General features: G+C 46.6%; 1 pseudogene; it reads left to right on the top strand.

Annotated features, from left to right (window-relative positions):
• The first annotated feature begins 9,609 nt into the window (after nucleotides 1–9,609).
• LOC147987527 (putative alpha-glucosidase Os06g0675700 pseudogene) lies at nucleotides 9,610–16,423 on the top strand (annotated as a pseudogene).
• The last annotated feature ends 416 nt before the right edge of the window (nucleotides 16,424–16,839 follow it).

Genomic DNA, 16,839 nt, shown 5'->3' with positions numbered 1-16,839 from the left:
TTAACGGGATCACATCATTAGTTGAATGGTCTGATTGACATGACCCATTCCATTAGCTTAGCACCCGATCGTTTAGTATGTTGCTATTGCTTTCTTCATGACTTATACGTGTTCCTATGACTATGAGATTATGCAACTCCCGTTTGCCGGAGGAACACTTTGTGTGCTACCAAACGTCACAAACGTAACTGGGTGATTATAAAGGAGCTCTACAGGTGTCTCCAAAGGTACATGTTGGGTTGGCGTATTTCGAGATTAGGATTTGTCACTCCGATTGTCGGAGAGGTATCTCTGGGCCCTCTCGGTAATGCACATCACATAAGCCTTGCAAGCATTGCAACTAATGAGTTAGTTGCGGGATGATGTATTACGGAACGAGTAAAGAGACTTGCTGGTAACGAGATTGAACTAGGTATTGGATACCGACGATCGAATCTCGGGCAAGTAACATACCGATGACAAAGGGAACAACGTATGTTGTTATGCGGTCTGACCGATAAAGATGTTCGTAGAATATGTAGGAGCCAATATGGGCATCCAGGTCCCGCTATTGGTTATTGACCCGAGATATGTCTTGGTCATGTCTACATTGTTCTCGAACCCATAGGGTCCGCACGCTTAAGGTTTCGATGACAGTTATATTATGAGTTTATGAGTTTTGGTGTACCGAAGGAGTTCGGAGTCCTGGATGAGATCGGGGACATGACGAGGAGTCTCGAAATGGTCGAGACGTAAAGATCGATATATTGGACGACTATATTCGGACATCGGAAAGGTTCTGAGTGGTTCGGGTATTTTTCGGAGTACCGGGGAGTTACGGGATTACGGGGGAAAAGTATAGGGTCTTATTGGGCCATACGGGAAAGAGAGAGGGGCTGCCTAGGGCAGGCCGCGCGCCCCCCCAAGGCCTAGTCCGAATTGGACTAGGGGGAGGGGCTGCGCCCCCTCCTTCCTTGCCTACTCCTTTCCTCTTCCTTGTCTCCTACTCCTACTACATGGAAGGAATCCTAGTTGGTCTAGGAAAGGGGAAATCCTAATCCCGGTGGGAGTAGGACTCCCTAGGGCGCGCCATAGAGAGGGCCGGCGCTTCCCTCCTCCACTCCTTTATATACGGCGGCAGGGGGCACCCCATAGACACACAAGTTGATCTTCGTGATCGTTCCTTAGCCGTGTGCGGTGCCCCCTCCACGATATTACACCTCGGTCATATTGTAGCGGTGCTTAGGCGAAGCCCTGCGACAGTAGAACATCAAGATCGTCACCACGCCGTCGTGCTGACGGAACTCCTCCCCGAAGCTTTGCTGGATCGGAGCCCGGGGAGCGTCATCGAGCTGAACGTGTGCAGAACTTGGAGGTGCCGTCCGTTCGGTGCTTGGATCGGTCGGATCGAGAAGACGTACGACTACTACCTCTATGTTGTGTCAACGCTTCCGCTTCGGTCTACGAGGGTACGTAGACAACACTCTCCCCTCTCGTTGCTATGCATCACCATGATCTTGCGTGTGCGTAGGAATTTTTTTGAAATTACTACGTTCCCCAACAGTGGCATCCGAGCCTAGGTTTTATGGTTTGATGTTATATGCACGAGTAGAACACAAGTGAGTTGTGGGCGATCTAAGTCATTACTGCTTACCAGCATGTCATACTTTGGTTCGGCGGTATTGTTGGATGAAGCGGCCCGGACCGACATTACGCGTACGCTTACGCGAGACCGGTTCTCCCGACGTGCTTTTCACATAGGTGGCTTGCGGGTGATAGTTTCTCCAACTTTAGTTGAACCGAGTGTGGCTACGCCCGGTCCTTGCGAAGGTTAAAACAGCACCAACTTGACAAACTATCGTTGTGGTTTTGATGCGTAGGTAAGATTGGTTCTTGCTTAAGCCCGTAGCAGCCACGTAAAACTTGCAACAACAAAGTAGAGGACGTCTGACTTGTTTTTGCAGGGCAGGTTGTGATGTGATATGGTCAAAACATGATGAGATATAAGTTGTTGTATGAGATGATCATGTTTTGTTGAAGTTATCAGCAACTGGCAAAATCCTTATGGTTGTCTCTTTATTGCATAAGATGCAAGCGCCCAATAATTGCTTTACTTTATCGCTATGCGATAGCAATAGTTGCAAGAGCAATTGTTGGCGAGACGACCACGTGACGACACATTGATATAGATCAAGATGACGGAGATCATAGTGTCATGCCGGTGATGATAGAGATCATGACAGTACTTTGGAGATGGAAATCAAAGGCACATGATGATGATGGCCATATCATGTCACATATTTTGATTGCATGTGATGTTTATCTTTTATGCATCTTATCTTGCTTTGATTGACGGTAGCATTATAAGATGATCTCTCACTAAATTATCAAGATAAAAGTGTTCTCCCTGAGTATGCACCGTTGCCAAAGTTCGTCGTGCCCAGACACCACGTGATGATCGGGTGTGATAAGCTCTACATCCATCTACAACGGGTGCAAGCCAGTTTTGCACACGCAGAATACTCAGGTTAAACTTGACGAGCCTAGCATATGCAGATATGGCCTCGGAACACTGAGACCGAAAGGTCGAGCGTGCATCATATAGTAGATATGATCAACATAGTGATGTTCACCATTGAAAGCTACTCCATTTCACGTGATGATCGGTTATGGTTTAGTTGATTTGGATCACGTGATCACTTAGAGGATTAGAGGGATGTCTATCTAAGTGGGAGTTCTTAAGTAATATGATTAATTGAACTTAAATTTATCATGAACTTAGTCCTGGTAGTATTTTGCAAATCATGTTGTAGATCAATAGCTCGCATTGTTGCTTCCCTGTGTTTATTTTGATATGTTCCTAGAGAAAATTGTGTTGAAAGATGTTAGTAGCAATGATGCGGATTGGATCCGTGATCTGAGGTTTATCCTCATGGCTGCACAGAAGAATTATGTCCTTGATGCACCGCTAGGTGACAGACCTATTGCAGGAGCAGATGCAGACGTTATGAACATTAGGCTAGCTCAATATGATGACTACTTAATAGTTTAGTGCACCATGCTTAACGACTTAGAATCAGGACTTCAAAAGACATTTTGAACGTCATGGGCCATATGAGATGTTCCAGGAGTTGAAGTTAATATTTCAAGCAAATACCCGAATTGAGAGATATGAAGTCTCCAACAAGTTCTATAGCCAAAAGATGGAGGAGAATCGCTCAACTAGTGAGCATGTGCTCAGATTGTCTGGGTACTACAATTGCTTGAATCAAGTGGGAGTTAATCTTCGAGATAAGATAGTGATTGACAGAATTCTCTAGTCACCATCACCAAGTTAGTAGAACTTCGTGATGAACTATAGTATGCAAGGGATGACGAAAACAACTCCCGAGCTTTTCATGATGATGAAATCGATTAAGGTAGAAATCAAGAAAGAGCATCAAGTGTTGATGGTAGACAAGACCACTAGTTTCAATAAAAGGGCAAAGGGAAGAAGGGGAACTTCAAGAAGAACGGCAAGCAAGTTGCTGCTCAAGTGAAGAAGCCCAAGTCTGGTCCTAAGCCTGAGACTAAGTGCTTCTACTGCAAAGGGACTAGTCACTGGAAGCAGAACTGCCCCAAGTATTTGGCGGATAAGAAGGATGGCAAAGTGAACAAAGGTATATTTGATATACAGATTATTAATGTGTATTTTACTAGTGTTCGTAGCAACCCCTCGGTATTGATACCGGTTCAGTTGCTAAGAGTAATAACTCGAAACGGGAGTTGCAGAATGAACAGAAACTAGTTAAGGGTGAAGTGACGATGTGTGTTGGAAGTAGTTCCAAGATTGATATGATCATCATCGCACACTCCCTATACTTTCGGGATTAGTGTTGAACCTGAATAAGTGTTATTTGGTGTTTGCGTTGAGCATGAATATGATTTGATCATGTTTATTGTAATACGGTTATTCATTTAAGTAAGAGAATAAATTGTTTTTCTATTTACATGAATAAAACCTTATATGGTTACACAGCCAATGAAAATAGTTCGTTGGATCTCGATCGTAGTGATACACATAATCATAATATTGAAACCAAAAGATGCAAAGTTAATAATGATAGTGCAACTTATTTGTGGCACTGCCGTTTAGGTCATATTAGTGTAAAGCGCATGAAGAAACTCCATGCTGATGGGCTTTTGGAATCACTTAATTATGAATCACTTGATGCTTGCGAACCATGCCTCATGGGCAAGATGACTAAGACTCTGTTCTCTGGAACAATGGAGCGAGCAACTGACATATTGGAAATAATACATACTGATGTATGCGATCCGATGAGTGTTAAGGCTCGCAGCGGGTATCGTTATATTCTGACCTTCACAGATGATTTGAGCAGATATGGGTATATCTACTTGGTGAAACATAAGTCTGAAACATTTGAAAAAGTTCAAAGAATTTCAGAGTGAAGTGGAAAATCATCGTGACAAGAAAATAAAAGTTTCTACGATATGATCGCAGAGGTAAAATATTTGAGTTACGAGTTTGGCCTTCAATTAAAACAATGTGAAATAGTTTCACTACTCACGCCACCTGGAACACCATAGTGTAATGGTGTGTCCGAATGTCATAACCATACTTTATTGGATATAGTACAATCTATGATGTCTCTTACCGATCTACTACTATCGTTTTTGGGGTTATGCATTAAAGACAGCTGCATTCACGTTAAAAAGGGCACCATCTAAGTCCGTTGAGACGACACAATCTGAACTGTGGTTTGGCTAGAAACCAAAGTTGTCGTTTCTTAAAGTTTGGGATTGTGATGCTTATATGAAAAGGTTTCATCATGATAAGCTCAAACCCAAATCGGAGAAATGTGTCTTCATAGGATACCCAAAGGAGACAGTTGGGTACACCTTCTATCATAGATCCGAAGGCAAATTCGTTGCTGAGAATGGATCCTTTCCAGAGAAGGAGTTTCTCTCGAAAGAAGTGAGTGGGAGGAAAGTAGAAAACTTGATAAGGTAATTGTACCTTCTCCCTTATTGCAAAGTAGTTCATCACAAAAATCTGTTCTTGTGACTACTACACCAATTAGTGAGGAAGCTAATGATGATGATCATGTAACTTCAGATCAAGTTACTACCGAATCTCGTAGGTAATCCTGTTCTGGAAGTCATGTTACTAGACCATGACGAACTTGCGAACTATGAGGAAGCGATGATGAGCCCAGATTCCACGAAATGGCTTGAGGCCATGAAATCTGAGATGAGATCCATGTAAGAAAACAAAGTATGGACTTTGATTGACTTGCCCAATGATCGGCGAGCCATTGAGATTAAATGGATCTTCAAGAGGAAGACGGACGCTGATAGTAGTGTTACTATCTACAAAGCTAGAATTGTCGCAAAAGGTTTTCGACAAGTTCAAGGTGTTGACTACGATGAGAGTTTCTCACTCGTATCTATGCTTAAGTCTGTCCGAATCATGTTAGCAATTGCCGCATTTTATGAAATCTGGCAAATGGATAAACAAAACTGCATTCCTTAATGGATTTATTAAAGAAGAGTTGTATGTGATGCAACAAGATGGTTTTGTCAATCCTAAAGGTGCTAACAAAATATGCAAGCTCCAGCGACCCATTTATGGACTGGTGCAAGCATCTAGGAGTTGGAATATATGCTTTGATAAGTTGATCAAAGCATATAGTTTTATACAGACTTGCGGTGAAGCCTGTATTTACAAGAAAGTGAGTGGGAGCTCTGTAGCATTTCTGATATTATATGTGGATGACATATTACTGATTGGAAATGATATAGAATTTCTGGATAGCATAAAGGGATACTTGAATAAGAGTTTTTCAATGAAAGACCTCGGTGAAGCTGCTTTCATATTAGGCATAAAGATCTATAGAGATAGATCAAAACGCTTAATTGGACTTTCACAAAGCACATACCTTGACAAGATTTTGAAGAAGTTCAAAATGGATCAAGCAAAGAAAGGGTTCTTGCCTGTGTTACAAGGTGTGAAGTTGAGTCAGACTCAAAGCCCGACCACGGCAGAAGATAGAAAGAGAATGAAAGTCATTCCCTATGCCTTGGCCATAGGTTCTATAAAGTATGTCATGCTGTGTACCAGATCTATTGTATACCCTGCACTGATTTGGTAAGGGAGTACAATAGTGATCTAGGAGTAGATCACTTGACAGCGGTCAGGATTATCCTTAGTGAAATAAGGATATGTTTCTCGATTATGGACGTGACAAAAAGGTTCGTCGTAAAGGGTTACGTCGATGCAAGTTTTTGACACTGATCCAGATGATTCTAAGTCTCAATCTGGATACATATTGAAAGTGGGAGCAGTTGGCTACAGTAGCTCCGTGTAGAGCATTGTAGACATAGAATTTTGCAAAATACATACGGATCTGAATTTGGCAGGCCGGTTACCTAAATTTCTCTCACAAGCAAAACATGATCACTCTTTGGGTGTTAATCACATAGCGATGTGAACTAGATTATTGAATCTAGTAAACCCTTTGGGTGTTAGTCACATGGAGATGTGAACCAATCACATAAAGATGTGAACTATTGGTGTTAATCACATAGCGATGTGAACTAGATTATTGACTCTAGTGCAAGTGGGAGACTGAAGGAAATATGCCCTAGAGGCAATAATAAAGTTATGATTTATTTCCTTATTTCATGATAAATGTTTATTATTCATGCTAGAATTGTATTAACCGGAAACATAATACATGTGTGAATACATAGACAAACAGAGTGTCACTAGTATGCCTCTACTTGACTAGCTCGTTAATCAAAGATGGTTATGTTTCCTAACCATGGACAAAGAGTTGTTATTTAATTAACGGGATCACATCATTAGTTGAATGATCTGATTGACATGACCCATTCCATTAGCTTAGCACCCGATCGTTTAGTATGTTGCTATTGCTTTCTTCATGACTTATACATGTTCCTATGACTATGAGATTATGCAACTCCCATTTGCCGGAGGAACACTTTGTGTGCTACCAAACGTCATAACGTAACTGGGTGATTATAAAGGAGCTCTACAGGTGTCTCCAAAGGTACATGTTGGGTTGGTGTATTTCGAGATTAGGATTTGTCACTCCGATTGTCGGAGAGGTATCTCTGGGCCATCTCGGTAATGCACATCACATAAGCCTTGCAAGCATTGCAACTAATGAGTTAGTTGCGGGATGATGTATTACGGAACAAGTAAAGAGACTTGCCGGTAACGAGATTGAACTAGGTATTGGATACCGATGATCGAATCTCGGGCAAGTAAAATACCGATGATAAAGGGAACAGCGTATGTTGTTATGCGGTCTGACCGATAAAGATCTTCGTAGAATATGTAGGAGCCAATATGGGCATCCAGGTCCCGCTATTGGTTATTGACCGGAGACATGTCTCGGTCATGTCTATATTGTTCTCGAACCCGTAGGGTCCGCACGCTTAAGGTTTCGATGACAGTTATATTATGAGTTTATGAGTTTTGATGTACCGAAGGAGTTCGGAGTCCCGGATGAGATCGGAGACATGACGAGGAGTCTCGAAATGGTCGAGACGTAAAGATCGATATATTGGACGACTATATTCGGACATCGGAAAGGTTCTGAGTGGTTCGGGTATTTTTCGGAGTACCGGGGAGTTACGGGATTACGGGGGAAAAGTATTGGGCCTTATTGGGCCATACGGGAAAGAGAGAGGGGCTGCCTAGGGCAGGCCGCGCGCCCCCCCAAGGCCTAGTCCTAATTGGACTAGGGGGAGGGGCTGCGCCCCCTCCTTCCTTCCCTACTCCTTTCCTCTTCCTTGTCACCTACTCGTACTACATGGAAGGAATCCTAGTTGGACTAGAAAAGGGGGAATCCTACTCCCGGTGGGAGTAGGACTCCCTACGGCGCGCCATAGAGAGGGCCGGCCCTCCCCTCCTCCACTCCTTTATATACGGGGGTAGGGGGCACCCCATAGACACACAAGTTGATCTTCGTGATCGTTCCTTAGCCGTGTGCGGTGCCCCCCTCCATGATATTACACCTCGCTCATATTGTAGCGGTGCTTAGGCGAAGCCCTGCGACAATAGAAAATCTAGATCGTCACCACGCCGTCGTGCTGACGGAACTCCTCCCCGAAGCTTTGCTGGATCGGAGCCCGGGGAGTGTCATCGAGCTGAACGTGTGCAGAACTCGGAGGTGCCGTCCGTTCGGTGCTTGGATCGGTCGGATCGAGAAGACGTACGACTACTTCCTCTACGTTGTGTCAACGCTTCCGCTTCGGTCTACGAGGGTACGTAGACAACACTCTCCCCTCTCGTTGCTATACATCACCATGATCTTGCGTGTGCGTAGTAATTTTTTTGAAATTACTACGTTCCCCAACATCAACCCCCCAGGGGTACAATGGTAGTGTTACAAGGCCATGGGGCCAGGTTGTCATCGTCCGGGAAGCCGGTGTTGGGACCCGCCGGGTGTCATGGCTCGCCTTGTTCTCCGGGCATGGGACCCGCCGGGTGTAGGGGCACTGTTTGCCGTCTTGTCAATCGTCAGGGAGTGGCCGGGTTGATTCCGCTACACTGGCGCTCCGTCAGTTCACTGCTTGCTGGCGTCAGCAGTGACGAAGGGTGCACTGTAGCCACGCCAACCCTGGTCAGCGGGTAGGTGAGGCACTATTGCCATGCCCCGGCTGAGCAGAGGCATGGGAGGGGCACTGTTGCCTCGCTCATCTCTGAATGAAGACTCGTCCCATCGTACGGCTGGGATGGGACGGGAGCTGACCCGCGGCCGGGTTAGGGAACACGCCAAGGGGGAGATGGCTTGTTGGAGAAGTCATCGTGCGTCGGGTTCGGCTGCCTTGCGCCGGCCGTTGGGGCCGGGTTGGTAGATTCGGCCGGGTCGAGGTGCTTTGGCCGGGTTGAGCGACCCGGCCAAGCGTGAGCCGGCTTGAGGGGCGTTGCTGTCCCCGTTATTTTTGAGAAGGATCCGCGTTCCGTTGCCTGCCTGGGGTTCATCCCCACGACAGTAGTCCCCGAGCTGTGAAGGTCTGCCGTCTTTGAGTGGGAGGGCCTTCACAGGTTCCCCCCTGAAGAGGCGAATTTGGTGACCGCCGGGTCCGACAACACCCACTGTGTGCCGGCTTCTGGAAGCCGGATCATGGCATCCCGGCAGGGGCGGGAAACCGAAGAGTCCGCCAAATATTGAGGCAATATCTTGGGCTTCGCGTGGGCGCCACGTGGCACCTGGGAGCCGGAGGGGCCTGACGGGCCACACGCGGCAGGACGGGGCGACGCGCTGGGGCCTGTCGCCGCACGCCCTCGGCCCACGTGCGTGGATTTATTGCGGCGTCCGCGGGTTGGTTGCCCTTCTCGACGCAGTTATTGCGCGCGTACGGGCACAGTTATTGCGGGGAAGTGGGAGGGGCGAGCACAAATGATCCCACTTCCCCACGTCCAAACCGTGCGTTATAAATCGGGGGGAGGGGTGGCGGAAATCATTCTTGCTCGCACTCCCCTGCCTCTTTATCCTTCCTCTGCTTCTTGCGACCGCAGCGCGCTGCGACGCCCATCGCTCCGAGCAGAGCTTCATCCCCGTTCTTTCTCCTTTCCTTTCTTCGTCTTCTTCGATGGCGCTGCCGTCGGGCTCGTGGATGGGCTCGACCATCACCCTGGACGACGTCTCCTATCTCCGCACCACCCGACGCTTGCCGGGGGAGACGGAGGTCGTCGTGCGCCTGCCGCAGGGCGAGCAGGAGCCGCGGCCCGAGGGCACGGAGCGCGTGGTCTTCTTCCTGCACTTCAAGCGCGGGTTCAGTCTTCCTGCGAGCGCCTCCCTCAGTCTTGGTCTCCTTCAACTAGGGACTGATCAGATTCCAATTGATTTCATTCGTGGTAGATGCTTATCGTGTTGGAAATATGCCCTAGAGGCAATAATAAAAGCATTATTATATTTCCTTGTTCATGATAATTGTCTTTTATTCATGCTATAATTGTGTTATCCAGAAATCGTAATACATGTGTGAATTCATAGACACCAACATGTCCCTAGTAAGCCTCTAGTTGACTAGCTCGTTGATCAACAGATAGTCATGGTTTCCTGACTATGGACATTGGATGTCATTGATAACGAGATCACATCATTAGGAGAATGATGTGATGGACAAGACCCAATCCTAAACATAGCACACGATCGTATAGTTCGTTTGCTAGAGTTTTTCCAATGTCAAGTATCTTTTCCTTAGACCATGAGATCGTGTAACTCCCGGATACCGTAGGAGTGCTTTGGGTGTACCAAACGTCACAACATAACTGGGCGACTATAAAGGTATACTACGGGTATCTCCGAAAGTGTCTGTTGGGTTGACACGGATCAAGACTGGGATTTGTCACTCCGTATGACGGAGAGGTATCTCTGGGCCCACTCGGTAATGCATCATCATAATGAGCTCAAAGTGACCAAGTGTCTAGTCATGGGATCATGCATTACTGTACGAGTAAAGTGACTTGCCGGTAACGAGATTGAATGAGGTATTGGGATACCGACGATCGAATCTCGGGCAAGTAACGTACCGATTGACAAAGGGAATTGTATACGGGATTGCTTGAATCCTCGACATCGTGGTTCATCCGATGAGATCATCGAGGAGCATGTGGGAGACAACATGGGTATCCAGATCCAGCTGTTGGTTATTGACCGGAGAACCGTCTCAGTCATGTCTACATGTCTCCCGAACCCGTAGGGTCTACACACTTAAGGTTCGGTGACACTAGGGTTATAGAGATATGAATATGCAGTAACCCGAAAGTTGTTCGGAGTCCCGGATGAGATCCCGGACGTCACGAGGAGTTCCGGAATGGTCCGGAGGTGAAGAATTATATATAGGAAGTGCAGTTTCGGCCATCGGAGAGTTTCGGGGGTCACTCGTATTGTATCGGGACCACCGGATAGGTCCCGGGGGTCCACCGGGTGGGGCCACCCATCCCAGAGGGCCCCATGGGCTGAAGTGGGGAGGGGAACCAGCCCATAATGGCTGGTCCGCCCCCCTTGGCCCACCCCCTGCGCCTAGGGTTGGAAACCCGAGGGTGGGGGGGGGGGCGCCCCACTTGCCTTGGGGGCCACTCCACCCTTGGCCGCCGCCCCCCCTAGGAGATCCCATCTCCTAGGGCCGGCGCCCCCCCTTGGGGAGCCTATATAAAGGGGGGGAGGGAGGGGCAGCCACACCCTTGACTCTTGGCGCCTCCCTCTCCCCTGCTACACCTCTCCCTCTTGCAGTAGAACGGCGAAGCCCTGCTGCGGTGACTCCTGCATCCACCACCACGCCGTCATGCTGCTGGATCTTCATCAACCTTTCCTTCCCCTTTGCTGGATCAAGAAGGAGGAGACGTCACGCTGACCGTACGTGTGTTGAACGCGGAGGTGCCGTCCGTTCGGCGCTAGGATCTCCGGTGATTTGGATCACGTCGAGTACGACTCCCTCATCCCCGTTCTCTTGAACGCTTCCGCTCGCAATCTACAAAGGTATGTAGATGCAATCCGATCACTCATTGCTAGATGAACTCATAGATGGATCTTGGTGAAACCGTAGGAAAACTTTTGTTTTCTGCAACGTTCTCCAACATATCGGTGATCTTCAAACCTTTGGCATAGTTCCATTGAAAACCACAATTACTCTTGGTTGCTGAAGATCTTGCTCGGTGAAGATAACAACTCTTCAACACTCGAGCCGACACCTATCCATCTAGAGAGTGCGCAGCTCTCAAGAGTAATAGGTACAAGAGCTCTGTCTCGGAACTACTGTGATTCTCAACCACTATCTGAGTTTTGGTTCTTGGTTTCGTCTTGGTGGATTTTAAACGGAAATCTCTTGGAGAGGGGATGCTCAATCAATCTTCTCAGAAATCTTAAGCGGAATAGGCAACGGACAACGTTGGAGCGGGGTCTCTATTTATAGACACAACCTTCCCTGATGAGAAATGACCGAAATGGACATGTGCTTCAACTAGTGGCCGAACGACACGAGTCCAACGGTCGGAAATTGAGCACATTGGTAACATTCCTTGCGGATTAAGAAATTCTAACTCCTCAGTCCAAAAGATATCCCCTGCAACACCGAAGAACTACGGCTTCAGCTGACAGGTAATCATTCAAAGCATAAAGAGATTTCTCTCATACTTGCATAGGTTTGTGCTAAGCATCACAGCGGATCTAAGCTTCGAGAACATATACCACTCTTAATAGTACGGAGATCCTAAGACTCAAGAAAGAGAAGAAGAAGATTGAATTGAATTCTACGTCTTCGCTTCGCCTTTGGTCTTCTCAAACAATTTTCTTCGGATGACCTCTGATCTGATTGCTTCACCAAAGCAATATATTTTATGGGGTCAACTTCTTCACATCAGTATTCGCGTCAGAACGGCCTTGGGAGATATGACCGAATCTTCTCTGCATCTCAAATATCCTTCGGTGAAGTTCCTCGAACTTGACACCTAAGATGGCGTTCTTCTACGGTTCTGCTTCGAATATTCCTCTCTGTGTGCACTAGCAAACAAATCAGTCCATACATGTTTCTGTCACCAACCTCGAAGACACAGGAGGGCAAGAATTGCACCAACATGAACACTATTCTTGACCCTCTGTTGCGTCATGGAGTATTGGTGTTCATGGACGACATTCTAGTTTATAGTTCGACATTGTAAGAATAAGTCAAGCAACTGTGTGTTGTGTTTCATCTACTTCAGCAAAACTATTTTGTTATCAAATGATCGAAGTGTGAATTTTCTAGTCATAAAATAGAGTACCTCGGGCATGGCATCAGTGAAGCGGGAGCGGCTACAGATCCTGCAAAGATCATGATAGTTCAGTCCTGGCCTACACCATCCAGTGCGAGAGCCTTGCAGGGGATCCCTTGGCCTGACAGGCTACTACCATAAGTTCATCCAACATTATGGGATGATCTGTAAACCATTTAGTGAGATCTTGTGTAAAGGGGTGATCTTTTAGTGGACTCCAATTACGGATCGTGCCTTCCAACTACTAAAATCGGCCTTGACTCAAGCTCCTATGCTAGCCCTCCCCAATTTTAGAGAGACGTATATGTTGGAGATAGATGCGTGTAACAAGGGTATCGAGGCTATGTTGATGCAGCAAGGGCACCCAGTGTCATATCTCAGCAAAATCCTTTGCCCCGAAAATCAAACTCTCAGCACATATGAGAAAGAGTGTCTTACTATTCTCATGGCAGTGGAAATGGCGTGCATACCTTGCTACCTCTTGAGCTTGCGTTGGTTTTTCCCTTAAAGAGGAAAGGGTGATGCAGCAAAGTAGAGTAAGTATTTCCCTTAGCTTGAGAACCGAGGTATCAATCCAGTAGGAGACAACGCACAAATCGCCAAATACCTGCACAAACAATCATACAATTTGCACCCAACGCAATAAAGGGGTTGTCAAACCCTTCATAGTTATTTGCAGAAGTGAGATCTGATAGAGCACTGGTAGAAAAAGGGCTTTTAGTCCCGTTTCGTAAGGGTCTTTAGTCCCGGTTCCAGAACCTGGACTAAAGTGTCGGTACTAATACCTCCCCCCTTTAGTCCCGGTTCCAGAACCGGGACTAAAGGCCCTCCACGTGGCCGGTCCACCTTCCAACTACTAAAGGAAATTTCCTGATTTTTTTTTGAAATTTTTTTTTTGAAATTTTTTTTGAAATTTTTTTTTGAATTTTTTTTTTGAATTTTCTGAATTATTTTAACCTCTAATCTCTAATCACCCCTCATCACTGCTCAATTTAATCTCTAATCACCCTCATCATTCCAAATCATCTCACTTCCCGAACGGTCACCCATCCTCTCACTACTCCAGCCTGAGCACGCTTAACTTTCGGGTTCTATTCTCCCTCGTTTCCAAGTCTGCACTTGTTGTTTTCCTAACAATAGTAAGATGTCAATCCTATTAACCCTCAGGAATTTAGCTTGAGCATGAAGTCACATATTTCACTGTTTGAGTTTAAAACTATTGTTCTAAAAAATAATAATTTTTTAGTAACACTAATATTTTTGAATAAGCAGTTTGACCATTGTTTGACCACAGTTTGACCATAGTTTGACCAGATTTGACCAAAATTCAAAAAAGGTGAAATAATTATTTAATAACACTAATATTCTTGAATAATTATTTAGTAACACTAATACTTCTTGAATAAGTATTTAAAAAAACTGAAATTTAAAAAAACTAAAATTTGAGCATAACTTTTTTTCTTTTTGGAATTTGAGGATTCTAGAAATTTGCAAATAGGCCGTAGGCGTTCTCCATCGGATGTAACTTTTCGAGTAGATGATTTTTCATATAAAAAACTTTTTCATCCGAGTTAGTATGCAAAAGTTATGCCCATTTTACAAAACTTTTTAAAAATAAAGTCGAAATTCATATTTGTAAATTTTCCCAACAACTAGACCACATATCACATGTGAAACTTATTTTCTTTTATTTTTTTGACATTTTCATCATTTTCTTTTATTTTTTTTAAAACTGAAAAGGCGGTCGGGGGGGTAGAGTTTGAAAATGGGACCTGTAGTACCGGTTCGTGGCACGAACCGGGACTAAAGGTCTCATCCCCATTAGTCCCGGTTCCTGCCTCAAACCGGGACTAAAGGTCTAATCTTTAGTCCCGGTTTGTGGCACGAACCGGGACCAATGGTTGTGGGCCAGGAGCGAGGCCCATTGGTCCCGGTTCATCCCACCAACCGGGACCAAAAGGTCCAGATGAACTGGAACTAATGCCTTAGCCGCACGAACTGGGACCAATGCTCACATTAGTCCCGGTTCTAGACTGAACCGGGACTAATGGGCTAAGCCGGCCTGGACCATAGCCCTGTTTTCTACTAGTGGAGATTGATAAACTGTAAAGTAAATATTTTTGGTTTGTAGATTGAAAAGTAAACGATTGCAAAATAGTAGATCGAAAACTTATAGATGGAAAATAGACCCGAGGCCATAGGTTTTACTAGAGGCTTCTCTCATGGCATGTCACGTGTACCCTGGCGGTCAAAACCCACTTGACAAGACATGCTCATTTTTATAAAAAGTTTCAATGTGGTACAACTTACCCTAAATGGGGTGATACCGATAAATACATCTCACATAGGGTAATTCCTATTAAAAATATCGGAATAGGGCGACAAAGTTACCCTAAATGGGGTGATACCGATTAACAACTCCGGCTTCCACCTTCCCATCAACTACAGGACTGTGCCGGTCTCAACGGTGCACTACAACGGCGTGTCCGAGTACGACGCGCACAATCTCTTCGGCCTCCTCCAGGCGCAGGCCACGCACGCCGGGCTGCTCAGGGACACCACACGCCGCCCCTTCGTGCTCAGCCGCTCTACCTTTGTCGGCTCCGGCCGTTACGCCGCGCACTGGGCCGGCAACAATGTCGCGCGGTGGGACGAGCTTGCGCAATCCATCAACACCATCCTCAACTTTGGCCTCTTCGGCATCCCAATGATGGGCGCCGACATCTGTGGCTTCAACGGCAACACCACCCAGGAGCTCTGCAGCCGCTGGATTCAGCTTGGCGCATTCTACCCGTTCGCCAGGGCCCACGCAGAGAAGACAACCCTCCGGCGAGAGCTCTATGTGTGGGAGCCGACGGCACGGTCGGCGAGGAAAGCGTTGGGGGGATGCGCTATCGGCTACTGCCCTACATGTACACGCTAATGTACGAGGCGCACATGACGGGGGCGCCCATCGCGCGGCCACTCTTCTTCTCCTACCCGCAGGATGCCGACACCTATGGCGTGGACAGGCAGTTCATGCTAGGCCGCGGCGTGCTTGTCTCTCCGGTGCTACAGCCCGGCGCCACCACCGTGGACGCCTATTTCCCGGCCGGCCGGTGGTTCAGTCTTTACGACTACTCCCTCGCCTACACCATGAAGGTCGGCAAGCGCGTGACCCTCCCGGCGCCAGCGGACTTGGCAAACGCGCACCTGGCCGGCGGCAACATCCTACTACTGCAGCATGCCGACCTCACCACGTCCGCTGCACGCCAAAGCGAGTTCCACCTCCTTGTGGCGCTCGCGGAGAATGGGACGGCCAGTGGGGAGCTGTTCTTGGATGACGGCGACTCGCCCGAGATGGGCGCTGTGGGAGGCAGTTGGACCCTGGTGAGATTCAGCTGCGACAGGGAGGAAAGCAAAGGCATGGTCACCACCAAGGTGAGTTCACATGTGGTTCAGAACTCATACGCGCCGAGTCGGGCGCAGGTCATCGGCAAGGTGGTCTTCATGGGGCTGCCGTCCGCACCAAAGAGCTTCACTATCTATGTAAACAGCGTGCAGCTCAAGGCAGCCCGCACCAAGTCCCGGACGAGTGGAGTCTTCAGTGTCAGTGGCCTGTCGCTGGCAATCGGACAGAAGTTTGAGATAAAGCTTGTCATGTCCCATTAGTATCGAAACCAAGTGTGGAATACAATTTTTTATCGGAATAAATAAAAGTTGAATATTGATCTAGAGTGATCTATTGTTGAATGTTTAATCATTTGATCTAGGGTTTTAAAAATGTCTTAACAGGTTGATTTTATTTTCTCAAAATCTAAGGTACTGCTTATTTAATTGTTTATGTGGCTGGTATTCAGAAGGTACATCGGCAATGTTGCAACTCAAAGGGGTAGGAAAACTGTTCTTTAGCAAATGACAATTGAAGTTTATCATCGTCGTTGGCGAGGCAAGCAGTTGAAGATTGATAATATCGTGTGACTGTTCTAACATGCATCCGACCCCCTAGCAGCTTCTACTCTCATTTCATAGAAGCAAATATAGGTATTTAAGTGGCCCCTAAGACTAAGACGCTCACTTACAAGATG

This window comes from Triticum urartu, chromosome 2A (assembly GCF_056163025.1).
Source record: "Triticum urartu cultivar PI428250 chromosome 2A, HENAU_Tu73, whole genome shotgun sequence".
Taxonomy (NCBI): Eukaryota; Viridiplantae; Streptophyta; class Magnoliopsida; order Poales; family Poaceae; genus Triticum; species Triticum urartu.
The sequence above is the reverse complement of the archived record's forward strand: the minus strand, read 5'-3'. Positions and strand labels throughout refer to the sequence as shown.